The sequence below is a fragment of the Phyllobates terribilis genome, unplaced genomic scaffold, assembly GCF_046119375.1.
Source record: "Phyllobates terribilis strain yellow unplaced genomic scaffold, ASM4611937v1 Scaffold_85__1_contigs__length_6476398, whole genome shotgun sequence".
In the NCBI taxonomy this organism is placed as follows: Eukaryota; Metazoa; Chordata; class Amphibia; order Anura; family Dendrobatidae; genus Phyllobates; species Phyllobates terribilis.
The window spans coordinates 3,796,755-3,809,107 of NW_027362845.1; positions in this window are offsets into that span (position 1 = coordinate 3,796,755).

Below are 12,353 nucleotides of genomic sequence, written 5' to 3' on the forward strand. Positions count from 1 at the left end.
GGGGGGATTCTTGGAAAAACTTAAATTAAAACCCAAACCTTTGTCATCCCCTATTGCTGTGGTTTCCGTCGATGGCTCTCCCTTGAAGAGTGTTACTCACAAGGTCTGTGAATTTCCCCTCACTATTAATGGTGTTCACCAAGAGAATTTGGATTTGGTAGTATTAAATAATTTGCCTTGTCCAGTAGTTTTGGGGTTGCCCTGGTTAAAATTGTACAATCCTGTACTGGATTGGTCTACCAATGAAATTAAGTCCTGGAGCCCTAAGTGTTATGACAAGTGTTGTAACGGACGTATTGCTGCGGTGGAAAAAGGGGAATTACCTGTACCTATTTAGGATTTTTGGAGAGTTTTTTCTGAGGATGAGTCACAAATTTTGCCTCCCCATAGAGACTATGATTGTACCATTGAATTTGTCCATGGAGCGACTCTTCCTAAAAGTCGTTTATTTAATCTTACTATTCCTGAGAGAAAGGCTTTGGAGGAATACATACAAACGAGCTTGGCCGCCGGTCACATTAGGCCTTCCAAGTCTCCTGTGGCTGTTGGATTTTTTTTTGTTAAAAAAAAAGGACGGCGGTTTACGTCCTTGTCTGGATTTTCGTGAGATTAATAAAATTACTGTACGCAATCCTTACCCACTGCCATTGATTCCTGATTTGTTTAACCAGTTAGTGGGGGCCAAGTGGTTCTCTAAAATTGATGTCCGGGGGGCATACAATTTGTTGCGCATGAAGGACGGTGATGAATGGAAGACTGCTTTTAACACTCCTGTGGGTCATTTTGAGAATCTGGTTATGCCTTTCGGTCTTACCAATGCACCAGCATTTTTTCAGAATCTTATTAATGACATCCTTAGACCTTTGATCGGCAAAAATTTGGTTGTGTATTTGGATGACATTTTGATTTATTCAACGGATCTGGAGTCTCATTGGCGGAGCGTACGTGAGGTATTACAGTTATTAATTGACAATTCGCTTTTTGCTAAGCTAGAGAAATGTGAGTTCGCTGTACAGAGAATTAGTTTTTTGGGCTACATTATCTCCAGCGAGGGCTTTGAGATGGACCCGGTGAAAGTTCAAGCTGTGCAGGAATGGCCTAGGTCTATTGGTTTGAAATCGATACAGAGGTTTTTGGGTTTCGCCAATTAATACAGAAAATTCATTAAAAATTTTTCTATTATTGTCAAACCACTGACCGATCTCACCAGGAAAGGTGCTAATGCGGTTCAGTGGACTACTGAGGCCATTGAAGCTTTTGTGTTTCTAAAGGAGAGGTTCAGCTCTGCTCCCATCCTTATGCAGCCTGATGTGACTAAGCCGTTTTTGGTTGAGGTTGATGCTTCTTCGGTGGGGGTTGGTGCGTGTTGTCTCAGAAAAACAAGGATGGAGTACATCCCTGTGCTTTTGTTTCAAAAAAATTTTCTGAGACTGAACTGAATTACGATATTGGTAATCGGGAATTGTTGGCTATTAAACTCGCATTTGAACACTGGCGTCATCTCTTGGAAGGTGCTGAATTTCCCATTCAGGTTTTCACTGATCATAAAAATCTGATCTATCTTGATGCTGCCAAGCGCTTGAATGCCCGTCAGGCTAGGGGGGCACTTTTTTTCTCGCGGTTTAATTTTTCTGTTACTTACATCCCGGGTACCAAGAATGTTAAAGCTGATGCTTTGTCTCGCAGCTCATCTCCCATGGTCGGTGCTGAGGAGGAGGAGAGCGTTTTACAAGAAGGTGTTGTGATTGCTGCATTGGACTCCGTTTTGGAAGATGAGATTCTTAAAGCACAGGAGAATGCCCCATCTAACACTCCCCATGGGAGGTTGTTTGTGCCTAGGACCTTTAGGAGAGATTTCTTTGTTGAGTGTCATGAGTCTCGGTTGGCAGGTCATCCAGGAATTTCTGAGACCAAGAGACTTGTGGGTCGCAGTTTTTGGTGGCCTGGATGGCAGAAGGAAGTTATTAAGTGGGTGCGTCAATGTACTGTGTGTGCTAGATCTAAGTCTTCACATGCTCCTGCTGCGGGATTGCTTTGCCCTCTGGAGGTTCCTAGTGCACCTTGGACACATCTGGCTATGGACTTTATTACTGACCTTCCCCCCTCTGAGGGATTCACGGTCATCTGGGTGGTCGTGGACCGTTTTAGCAAGATGTGTCACTTGGTTCCCTTCATCAAACTGCCCTGCGCTAAGACACTCGCTAAGGCCTTTGTCAAGGAGATTGTGAGACTCCATGGCCTTCCTACTGACATTGTTTCTGATAGGGGACCTCAGTTCGTGGCTCGTTTTTGGCGTGCCTTTTGTGACAGGTTGGGAGTTCATTTGTCATCTTCATCTGGATATCATCCTGAGTCTAATGGCCAGACAGAAAGGAAGAACCAGGATGTTGAGCAGTTCTTGCATTGTTTTGTGGCAGACAATCAAGAGGGGTGGTCTGAGTTTCTGCCACTTGCTGAATTTGCTCTTCACAACCATACATCCTCTTCTGCTGGGTGTTCGCCTTTTTTTTGTTGTTCTAGGAGACATCCGTCTTTTGGGTCATTCTCCAAATTGGTATCGGCTGTGCCTGAGGAGGAGAGTTTTTCCGGTGATTTGGAAAGAGTTTGGACGGATGTGCGTGGTAATCTGCAGGAAGCTAACAAAAAATCTAAGAGGTACTTTGACAGGAAACGTCAAAAGGTTTTGTTTACGGCTGGTGACATGGTTTGGTTGTCCTCTAAGAATCTGCGGTTGAGGATTCCTTCTAAAAAATTGGGTCCCAAGTTTGTAGTGCCCTTTAAGGTGCTTCAGGTAGTTAACCAATCTGCTGTTAGGTTGGAGATTCCCACCTCCTGGAAGATTAATCCGGTGTTCCATGTTTCTCTATTGAAAAAAGCTGATGTATCTGATAGAGACGCCACTGCCACTGTTCCTCTGGTGGTGGAGGACGGGGAATATGAAATTTCCCGCATCCTTAATTCTAGACGGTATAGAGGGAGTTTGCAGTATCTCATCCCTTGGAAGGGTTTCGGTCCCGAGGATAACTCATGGGTGAGGGCGGATGATGTTTCTGCTTCCAGACTTGTCAGAGCATTTCACAGGAGGTTTCCTGATAAGCCTGGGCCTAGGGGATCCGGAGGATCCTCACAGAAGAGGGGGTACTGTTAGAACTCTCCTGTTGGGTTTTTTCTAGTTTGCTGGTCACATGACCTTTTTTGCCTATTTAAACCTGCTCTGCCCTTCTGGCCTTGCTGGACTTCATTGTAATTTCAACTCTTTATCTAGCCAGGTGCTTTGTTACCTTACTCCGTCAGTTTAGCTAGGTCTCTTGACCTCTATTTTCTATGTTGTTTTGTTTGTCCTTTTCTGCTACAATTTCTGTTAGGAGGTGTCCATCTTTCTCCCAGTCCCTAGTTCTTGTAGGGATCCCTCCCTCACATCTATAGGTCTTCATACAGACTAGCTGAGGACTTTAGCAGGTCTGATCACAGGATCAGGTTCCCCGTTACATCGTAGGGATTAAGCTTAGTTCTATTGTAGGGACAGATCTCCTGTCTTTCCTTAGTGCTTGTAGCAGATCATAACAATAAACGCACTCAGCCATGTGAGGATTTTTTTTTTTTTTCAGAACGAGTTGTAGTTTTGAATGATGCAATTAATTTTGCTATAAAACATACATTATAAAAGAGGCAGCCATACTTGCCAATACCTAGTCGCAATACTAATATACTACGGTATGTATCAGCCCTCAGGTGAAGACAGAGCTGGTGCAAAATACTAATGAAATAACCACTCTCACACCTACCATTTTTTTTTTTTGGACCATAAGACGCACCTAGGTTTTAGAGGAGAAAAAAAAAATTGAAGCAAAAAACGTGTTCATGATGCACTTTTAAGGGGGAGGAGGTCTTCTGACACTGGTATAGGGGTAATGTCCCCCAATTCTGACAATATCCCCCATCCTGGTATGTATGCATGGCACCCCTAATCCCTATCCTGGTGTGCATGGCACCCCTAATCCCTTTCCTGGTGTGCATGGCACCCCTAATCCCTTTCCTGGTGTGCATGGCACCCCTAATCCCTGTCCTGGTATGCATGGCACCCCTCATTCCTGTCTTGGTATGCATGGCACCCCTCATCCCTGTCCTGGTATGCATGGCACCCATCATCCCTGTCCTGGTATGCATGGCACCCCTCATCCCTGTCCTGGTATGCATGGCACCCCTCATCCCTGTCCTGGTATGCATGGCACCCCTCATCCCTTTCCTGGTATGCATGGCACCCCTCATCCCTATCCTGGTATGCATGGCACCCCTCATCCCTGTCCTGGTATGCATGGCACCCCTCATCCCTGTCCTGGTATGCATGGCACCCCTCATCCCTGTCCTGGTATGCATGGCACCCCTCATCCCTGTCCTGGTATGCATGGCACCCCTCATCCCTGTCCTGGTATGCATGGCACCCCTCATCCCTGTTCTGGTATGCATGGCACCCCTCATCCCTGTCCTGGTATGCATGGCACCCCTCATCCCTGTCCTGGTATGCATGGCACCCCTCATCCCTGTCCTGGTATGCATGGCACCCCTCATCCCTGTCCTGGTATGCATGGCACCCCTCATCCCTGTCCTTGGTATGCATGGCACCCCTCATCCCTGTCCTGGTATGCATGGCACCCCTCATCCCTGTCCTGGTATGCATGGCACCCCTCATCCCCGTCCTTGTATCCATGGCACAGCAATCCCCATCCTGGTATGCATGGCACAGCAGTCCCCATCCTGGTATGCATGGCACCCCTAATCCCTATCCTGTTATGTATGACCCCCTCATCTTTATCCTGTTACATATGCCCCCATCATCTTTATCCTGGTATGTATGGCCCGCTCATCTTTATTCTGGTTTGTAGGGCCCCCTCATCTTTATCCTGGTTTGTATGGCCCCCTCATCCTTATCCTAGTATGCATGGTCCCCGTAATCCCCATCATGCTGCACATATAAAAAAATAAATATATAAACACTCCTACTCACCTTTCTTCTCTCCTCCAGCGCTGACGCCTGTCTGCCCGCACTGATCTCCCCATGTGAGCCGCGCATGGCGTCACTGCCATGCGCGGCTCACAAGGAAAGATCAGCTGTCGGAAGTCACTGCTCCCCGCGCCGGGACTATGTGCGCGGGGATCAGTGACTTCATGCTCCTTCATAGCCGGCACACAGCTTAGCCGCGCTGCGGCTCCTGCTGCTGCTGGGTTATCTCGTGTGCCCGCTTATTAAAGGGCATGAATATTCACCCCCTCCCCACGCCCATGGACATGGAGAGAGGTTAAATATTCATGCCCTTTAACAGCGGGCACAGGCGATTCCGGCAGCAGCTGCGGCTACACTGTGTGCTGCTATTAAGGAGCATGAATATTCAGTGTTCCCCATGGGCGTGGGGAGCAGTGAATATTCATTTTCTTTAGCAGCGGGGACAGCGTAGGCTGCTGCCTCCTGTGCCCCGCTCCTCCACCGCTACCGCTCCCCACAGCACAGTATATATACTCACCCCTCCCCAACATTTGGACTATAAGAATCACCCCCCATTTTCCTCCAAAATTTTGGAGGAAAAAAATGCGTCTTATAGTCTGAAAAATACGGTACTATTCATGGAGGGGATTAGAAATGCACAGGATAAGGCTTGTATAGGGCGCCAGTCACACAGATACATGTAGTGCAACATGCCAACTTGCTGCCTATTAGTGATGCCAAAGCTATTACAGAATTTCCCCAAAAATAAGCCCTAGCATGATTGTACAGGATTTTTGGAGGATGCTTGACATATAGGCCCTACTCCAAAAATAAGCCTTAGTTAGTCAGGGCTGGCGTTAGGAGAGGGGAGCAACTGGGCAATTTATCAGGGCCCCTACTCTCTTTGGGGCTCTAAGCATTTCTATTCCAAGGCTCCTTAAGGACCTTTGGTGACATCATAGTCATGTGACCATAATGTCAGCAAAGGTTCTTCAACTGTGGGAGCCTAGAGTAACTGAAGAGTAGATAGACTGGTATGTAGGGGGGGAGACTGGACAATTTCTCTAGGTTCCCACTCTGAGGCCCTCAGCGTTTCTATTCCAAGGTTCAGACTACTTAAGGACCTTTGGAGAAATCACTGTCCTATGACCCTGATGTCACCAAAGGTCTTTTAACAGAGGAAGTCTAGAGGAGCTGAGACAGGCTGGTATGTATGTGCAGTGTGTGTGTCTGTGTATATTCTTGTGTATGTGCAATGTGTGTGATATGACATGATTATTATATATGGATAAATGAAGACATTCCCTGAAAATAAGCCCTAACCCATCTTTTTGAGCAAAAAATGATATAAGACCTTGTCTTATTTTCTGTAAAAGATGCTAGATCAGGCAGTCTTCCGAGCACTATATATGTGCACCCTACAAGAACAGACACATGGTTTCCACCAACACTACAAAAGCCTGGCTGCATCCTGCAAGGATGGAAAATTATGTAAGGTATTAGTTAATATTTTGACCAAAATATGTAAGCCTGCACCTACGTCAGGGGTCCTCATTGTCTTTCCAGCGAAAAGACAATATAACGTATTGGAAAACCAGATTTAACGCTGGCAGTAAAATGTTTTACCTCATAGAAAGAATAAGGCTGTGTGCCCACAATGTGTTTTTCAAGCATTTATGCTGCGGAATTTCCGCAGTATAAACGCTTCAAAAACGCTTGGTAATCCGCCCCCCATGGTCCCCAATGACAAGACGCACTTTCAATGCCCATGCTGCGTTTTTTTCCGCAGCGTTTATGCTGCGCTCAAAAATCTGCAGCATGTCCATTAATTTTGCGGAAGTGCGGCGTAATCGCCGCCATTGACTTGCTTTGAGACGCATATAATCCGTGTCAGTACATTTGTACTCACGGATTATATGCGTTTCTATGTGCGGATGGTACCCAGGTCTGGAGTAGAGTAGACTCTCATCCAGACCTGGGTACCATAGAAACTGTAAAAAATAGAATTTAAAATAAAAAATAAAGTTTATACTCACCTTCCGATGTCTTCCCGGTGTTTTGTCTGCTACGTCCAGTGACTTGCAATGTTCGCGTGGTTGTGAAGGACCTGCCATGACGTCACTGAGTCATGTGACCCATCACATGGCTCAATGACGTCACCGCAGGTCCTTCACACCACCGCGAGCAGTGCAAGACACTGGACGTAGCAGACAAAACACCGGGAAGACATCGGAAGGTGAGTATAAACTTTATTTTTTTTTATTTTTCACCATTCTTATTCTCTTTTTTAACTAACTTGGTCACACTACTATAAATCCATGCCCGTTGCAACAAGGTGGACAAGTTGTCAAGCACTTTTCCAAGTGATGCTAAAATCGCTTGGAAAAGTACTTGATAACCCGCATGCAGAAATGCGCATGCAAAGACGCTTCACAAACGCTTCTACCTGGCGGGAAAAACGCAAGTAAAATCCGCATGTGTTTTTCCTGCCAGGGAGAAGCGTAAAAAATATGCAGCGTTTCTGCATCGTGGGCACATAGCCTCAGCCTCGATCCCATGCTGTCCTGTCTGTATACTTGCTTTTGCTTCATTCTCTGCCCAGGAGCTGTGGTTCCTGCACAGTCAGACAGCCATTACACAGTATACGATTATCTCCACACATTATATTTTTACACATCCAATTGTGGAACTTATTAATCCAATGTATGTTGATTAAAATGTACTTTAATATGACAACCCCTTTTGAACTTGGAGGGACCCTTTACTGCCGTGCAGCAATCATAAATGCCCAAAGGCAAAACCCTCTTGGGGAGGGGAGAATAAGTGAACATGTTTGTTGGTAATGCCTCAGTGTTGTTGGACACGTGCACTTATTGGCACTTGCAGTAATCGTTGTTTATGGCTACTTGTAGCATCTGCACAGTGGAAACCTACCTTACTTAAAGGGGTTGTCCGTACTTGGCCAGTGCCAGTCTCTTGAATGAAATTGGAAAACCCTATACTTACCTCCCACACCAGTGCCGTTCCAGCAGTGTTGGCGCCAGGTCTCTCGGTGCTCACGTGACAATATGAAATCTGCAGCCAATTGGGGGGTGTGATCGTCCACTCTGATGAAATAATAAAGGCAACAGCCGGCGACATAGTGTCATGTGAGTGCCAGGAGACCCGATGCCTAATATTGCTGAAAAGGCGCCAGTGCAGGAGGTGAGTATAAGCCTCTCTTATTTAACATGGAGAACTCAGGCATTTAGGATGGGGTTGTCCAAGTAGAACTCTTGTGTATATTATTTAGCCAAAATTAAAATGTACCAAATATCCACATGTGCAAATACCGTATATAAAGCCTTTTACTCCAAATTCCGTTATTTCTCCTCTGATCTCATCAGTGGCCGTTCATTCAAAGCCGCAAAGTGTTTGTCTATCCTGATATCTTGTGGAACAGCCTGGCCTCACATGGGTTCTCCTCCCTCTTATCTCGGACCCTCAGTATTGACACCCTCACTTTTTTCATGCCCCTACATCTTTATATTTAATGCGGAAAGACTACCAGGAAATGTAGTTTCTGATCACTTGAGTCTTTTCTAATGTGATCGGTTTCATTATACCCTTATACCATCCACAGCAGTATACGAAAAGGAGTGTAGGTGTGAGTTGTGCAGAGGTAGTGGCTGCACCCAGGCACTGATGCGGAAATCCCAGCTCCCCTCTGCCCATTACCGTTCACCAGTTTTATATGTGATGCATGGTGGTTCAGCAGACAGATTCTAGGGCAAAATAACTACTAAATAATGTCATGTTATAATGACAGATCTGTCACAAGCAGTTTTTCAAGTTGTAGAGCAATAACCTGAATCTCCCCAGTTGTTCTTTCATAACCATATTCACCAGCATTCATAACCATATTCACCAGCATTCATAACCATATTCACCAGCATTCATAACCATAGTCACCAGCATTCATAACCATAGTCACCAGCATTCATAACCATATTCACCAGCATTCATAACCATATTCACCAGCATTCGCTGCAATTTCATGAAACCTCATTGTGCGCTAAGGGGATAATATATCATCTAGACATATTCAGAGATAAAGCTAAAATACAACACCAATAGCACAGTAATAATGGCGATCATTTATTGAAAGCAATGTAATATATAGAATTTTTTTATTTTTCCATGTATAATGTAGCCAGCAAGGGTGAGTCTATTTTAGCTTTTAATAATTATTTGCTAAAATAAAGTGGCTGACATTACAAATTATTGCCTAAATGGGCACAAAGCTGCCAGTCAGCGAGCAACACTGACCATAGCACTGGATAGGGGAAAGCTGTGGACCACGTATAGCCAGGTTGACAATCGCACCAAGGACGGCTGTAGATGCCGCAGTTGTGTCCTGTAATTCATGCGTCACATCTCCCAACAAGGATTCCAGAGTTTGGATTTTATGACTTCACTTCTGAATCCACCTGGGGAACGTGGCACAGGGGCCTCATTGCTGCTTATGCTCCATCCCAGTTGGCACAGAGCAGACTGCCAGTGGTCACGTTGGCAGTGGAGCAGCAGCTTTCAGCCCTCTGTAAGTAGGTCAGATACATTGTGTGACTGCTTTGCCGCAGATCAGCACATATAGAGATGGAGGTAATAGGAAGATGTGGAAGAATGTTCTTCAGATTGGCAGGCCAGCCATGCTTGTTACTGATGACATGAAACATGATGATATTGGCATTTTGAGTGCAGGTAGTAGGAGCTGATGGTACAGAAATAAATGAACTCCAGTAGATAGTCTTGCGTCAAGATACAGGAGGATTAGATGGTATGACGGTATTATGCTGTTTCTCCGCTTAGTGGTAAGTTGTGCTCCATGCTGGACCCACAAACGGGAAACTCGTGAAAATCCTCTGTTCTCTAGCAGGAATTGTCTCGTTCACGCCATCACTGCGCGGTGCTGGGATCTGCTGTCTCATGGTGACATACGGGTTCCTTCCTATAATAACTGGAGATGGCGCTTTTCCTGTCCTTATGTCTTTCCAGTTTATATTTGAAAAGAAGGGGTGCGTTCTGATTTTTCCATTAACCCCTAGCCGGACATAATGGTCTTTGCAGAGTAGTTTGGACATAATGTCCATAGCATCGTGGTCAGTGAGGTTTTCATATGATGGTTCTTCGTACAAGACATTATTCACAATCTCTTCAGTGGTGTCTCCTGGAAATGGTGAGTCTTGGAAAATCATGTCGTACAATATGACTCCATAGGCGAACCAGTCCACACCTTCATCATAAGCGTCTCCCATGATCATTTCTGGGGCGCCATACCCAGGTGTTCCACTGAAATCTCTGGCATTAAATCTCTTATCAAACTCGTATAGAGATAGTCCAAAATCAGTAATCTTTATGTGGCCGTCACCAGTCAGCAGGATGTTATCCGGTTTTAAGTCCCGGTGAATGATGTCATTGCTGTGCAGGAATTGTAGGCCACAAACGATTTCTGCTCCTATAAATCTTACAGGTTCCTTCAGGGGAATGGTACTATATATATAGTGAAGCAGATCCCCTCCACTGGCCAGCTCGGTGACAAAATACGCATGGTTTTCCGTATGAAACGCGGCATGGCAATGGGTTAGGAATCTGCTGTTGTGGCTAAGCTTCAGGACATGGTGTTCTACAAGGCATTCAGGGAAGGAGATTAGGCTTTCTTTCTTAATGATTTTAAGGGCCACACTTTCTTTCCTTATTTTATCAGTGGCCAGCATAACCTTCCCATAACTCCCTTGTCCAAGTATGCCATAGCAGATAAACTTATCCCTGGTGAGAGGGACAGTGGTCTTTATTTTTTTGCTACTGGGGCCACTACATTCACCTGAGATGTCATCTTGACTGGTGGCTGGATCTTCCTGATGTTTCCTTTTTCTCCCAGTTCTCTTCTCTTCTGCTGCACTTTCATTACCTTTCAGGTTAATGATCCTGGTTGGACCCAAAGTACTCAGTCTTTTTAGATTATCAGCTCGATTTGTGATGTATCCCACAAGCTTTTCACATCTGTTTTGTACAGTGTCTAGGAAGGAAATATTCTGGGTTCCCTCATTGACAGGTAATACCTGACCAACCTGCCCAGATTTCTTGGAATCCATCTTCCTTATCTTTGCTGGAGGTTCCTGGTTATTTCCAGTGTCTTCTCCATCTGGTGTTTCTTTCCTTTTTCTCTTTCTATTCCCTGTAAAGTCCATGTTGCATCAGGCAACAACAGGGCAATTATCCAAAAACGTATGTAAAATTATCAGAAAATGCAATCCACACGTATATTGTAGTCAAAGCCAACTACAACTAAAGCTCAATGGCTGCAGTCAGTTGTTTATGGAACTTTGTGGAATGTGATGTCACTGTGCCGGTGATGTCACACTCACTGTGATGTCAGCAGATGCATGCGAGTGTTCCATCTCTGCTGAACGTGAAAGTCTCGGAAGGGGCGGGGCTTAGTCACCATTGACTATAATGGAGTCTGTTGAGTGGGTAGTATTTAGTGACCTGAAGCTGGAAATCAGTGGGATAAATGACATCAGGATTCAGGAATAAGTTACAGTAGTTTTATATTTGTTTTAATTTATTTTATACAAAAAAAGAGCATGGACCGCACCTCCAAAAAAATCATACATTGATCTAATGCCTCTCAGCAAAAATATACATAACTGAACATGAGGTTCTTAGTTTAACATTCTGATCAGACTGTATGAAGCCCACTGCCACGTCACGGCAAACCTCGTAGTGGGTCCTAACATTTCCTGCCTAAAAGGAGCGGCGCCATGTGCCAACCACCGCTACAGTGAGAATGCACCAGCAGGGCGGGCGGCCTGGTGCCTCACAGCATCCATGCTTCAAGACCGAGTCCTCATGACTCCAGGCGCCCCACAAGCACAAAACCACAGCAACAATGGCTGACACATTGCACCAACACCACATGAAAGGAGCATTGTGACTCACCTTCCTCAAGCTCTCAAGTGAGAGCAAAATAGGCTAGACCCTCTTTGCAGACTCCTGCTAATTAAAATTGCCTGTGCCAAATGGGATGAGTGCTGGTCCAAGAAAGGGAAAAGAATAAGCTGGTTCATTGACGTGGCAGTGGGCTTCACACAGTCTGATCAGAATGTTAAGCTAAGAACCTCATGTTCAGTAATATGTATTTTTGCTGAGCGGCATTAGATCAAATGTATGATTTTTGGAGGTGCGGTCCATGCTCTTTTTTTTTTTGTATTTATTTTATGTTACATTATTTTGTGTAGGGCTGTGATGATATACATTTTTCAGTTCTTTTGTGTCAAATTTAAAGGAAAGTGTGATAACCACTTCCTGACTGCCCACTGCACATAAACGTCCG